The 2,997-nt window shown below is 39.9% G+C and overlaps 1 pseudogene; it reads left to right on the top strand.

Annotated features, from left to right (window-relative positions):
- Positions 1-2,392: 2,392 nt before the first annotated feature.
- On the top strand, positions 2,393-2,606 carry LOC114694792 (annotated as a pseudogene).
- Positions 2,607-2,997: the final 391 nt, after the last annotated feature.

Here is a 2,997-nt window from a genome sequence, read left to right as displayed (position 1 = left end):
TTAGCCTTTTTATTTTCACAATCCTCCTCAAGCTGGTGTAGTACCTACTTTTCAGGAGTGGTTCTGTGCAACATTTATTGGTCTCCTGAAATTCATTTAGCCCCCTTTTGAAGATACCTTAAAATTTATGAGCCTGAATGTAGCCATTATAAGACCATTAGTTATGCTCCTTATGAGCTGCCTGTTTTTTCTTTATGGTTCTTAGTTGTTCTTTTGCAGAGCTGCCAGCTTAAGTTGTGCTGGGATCAAGAAAAATGGGCCTTAGGCTGTTCGTGTTCCTGGAGTTGTATCCATGCCAGTGGATGTCCACACACTCCAGAAGAGAATTTGACATTGCTGCTGCCGTTGTTGCTGCTATAGCAGTAGTGGCGACCACTGCTACTGTTTTTGGGATTACCATTTCATAATTGCTTACGACAGCTAGCACATTGGAGACCCTGGCAACAAAAGTAGCTACCACAGTTAGTTAATCTTTCATTCTATTGGGCATGATAAATTTAATTCAGTAGTTACATATATCTCGAATGGCTTTGAAAATTATAAATTTATAAACTCAAGTTCCATTTTCCTTTGGGATACCATCTTACAAGGACTCCAATTTGCAGTAAGGCTTGTTAAGGAAGGGAATGGCTCGGGTGCCTTTAGCCTACTGGCTATGGGTGGGATAGGAACTCTGTTGGTCTTTTCTGTGTTGAACACACAGACTGCAAGCCCAGTGCAATCTTACTTTGAGATCTTTGGCAGCAGTTAACTCTGCAGCTCACACAGGATTGAGCCAGTAAGATAATGAGTATTCAGAGATGGATAATTCCTGGGGGGCATTCACCAACCTAAGACAGAGCACCTGTGTGGCCTGGGCAGGCGTCTCCATGATGGGTAAGGTGACTTGCTGACATCTCATGCAACCTAAGTCAGAAGCTCATTTTTTAGTAAAAGGGAGACCTGTAGGGTCCTGGCCCCTGTTTTAGATAACTGTTGCCTTGCTTGCTGACCTTGACCTTGATATCCTCTGTATGCCAATTCCCTGCCGGGTTCCACCCTCCTGAATGCTTAAGGGAAGTTCCTTGTCTGTATATCCTGCATAACGGGCATTAACAGCTTAGATGCAAGATTGTAAAACATCTGTAGCGAACCTCTGCCCTCCGGGGTTCTCCCATTGTGCTGTCAGCCTGTATTTAAGACCTCTTCCCTCCTTTAATAAACAACATTCAGCATTAAATAAAAAAATAACCATAGGGCTTATATAAAACTCCAAAGCACTAGAAATATGAAGAATAAATGTCTGCTTCTTCAAAATAAAATAAAAAAGAAAGAAAAGGACGAAATAAAGGTAACTTAGTGAACAACAACAAAAAACAAATCCAATGAGGAAGAAGGTCAACACAAGCAGATCACCTATAATGTGTGAGAGGTGCTGTTCTCTCAGCCCTGTCTGGCACAATCACTGTCAATGGCCATAACTGAGTATAAGTAATGACATCCTGAAAATGCCAGGTTCATTGAAGCAAAAGTAAATTCTCTAAACGCTATTTCTATTTGCTAGGCTATCCTGGGAAAGCATGTTTTGATGTTAAAATTACAACCCATTGAAGAATAATTAAAAGTAGTATTTAAATATAGATGACTAATATTATAATTACTGTCAATTTTGTAAATAAAACTTGAAAGAATGACAACACCTTGAGGTACTTTGGTCATGGAGCAAAACTAAGTAAACAGGACCAGTATGTATAATATTTCAGGGAGATACTAAAAAGCTCAAATGGAAAGATAAAATTATGATAGCCCTTGAAGCCAGTACAGACAAAATATGATGATTATTTAGACTATGGTTGTACCAATAGGGAAATGGTCACTACTTAACATGATCAAGCTAATCCTTCCCTTAATGCGTAACAATGGAATCATTTCTGCTTCATTGTTTGTTCAATATAATGACATTTGAAACACTTTTCAAACTCAGTGAACCACAAGCTCTCTAAAATCACAGTCAGCCAGGCGTGACCACACACACTTGTAATTCAACAGTCAAGGGGCAGATTGTTGTAAACTCAAGAATGAGCTGGAACACACAGTGAGTTCTGGATCACACAAAGCTACCTAGCAAGATCCTGTTTCAGTAACTCCATACTCATAAAAGAGTATTGTTCATAATGCAGGATTTAGTGATGATGTTTTTTTTAAGTCCTCAATAACATTCTTTTTATTGTGAACTGAAGTTCCCAGGGGGGAAGGGCAAAGAGAGCTGCACCTGTGATAACGATTATACAAGGCCAAATGACTTAATTTTGTGATTATAGAAAATTAAAATATTTCAGCAAGTCAGACAATTTTGGGCTATTTTAAGTCCTTTAAAAGCCATTCATTGGCTCTTTGCCAGATTGCCACCATCATGGACACGAGTCATGTGAAACCCATCAAGCTGGCTAGGGTAACCAAAGTGCTTGCTGGGCAGGACTGATTTGCAGGGACAGTGCACACAGGTGCGTGTGGAATTTATGAATGACACCAGCCGCTCTGTCATCCAAAATGTCCAAGGCCCAGTTTAGGAGGGTGATGTGCTTACCCTATTAGAGTCAGAAACAGAGGCTTGGAGGTTGCGCTGACCTGGCTGCTGGGTCCTGAATATCCACCACTTGACCCATGATGACCTGCAACTATTAAATAAAGCATTGGTATTGTTTTTATTTTAAAAACAAAATCCATTCGTTGCCCATTTCTAAGTTTGACAGAACGCCATGAATTTCAGAGAGAGAGCAGGGGAAGAGCGCATACACAGGAGTAGTTGGAGGGAGGAAAGGGAAGGGGAAACAGGATGTAATTACATTTTAATCTAAAAAAATAAAGAATGAAAAAAAAAAAAACACTTTATGTGTATTCTTAATGAGCCACTAGTTTCCGTCAATCCACTCTAACAGTGTCATCAACAGTGTGTGAGACCTATGATGGAGATTTCCACACTTTGCTACAACCCTCAAAACTGATGTTTCCACCAAT

The sequence above is a fragment of the Peromyscus leucopus genome, chromosome 19 (assembly GCF_004664715.2).
Source record: "Peromyscus leucopus breed LL Stock chromosome 19, UCI_PerLeu_2.1, whole genome shotgun sequence".
In the NCBI taxonomy this organism is placed as follows: domain Eukaryota; kingdom Metazoa; phylum Chordata; class Mammalia; order Rodentia; family Cricetidae; genus Peromyscus; species Peromyscus leucopus.
This window is presented reverse-complemented; position numbering and strand designations above follow the sequence as displayed.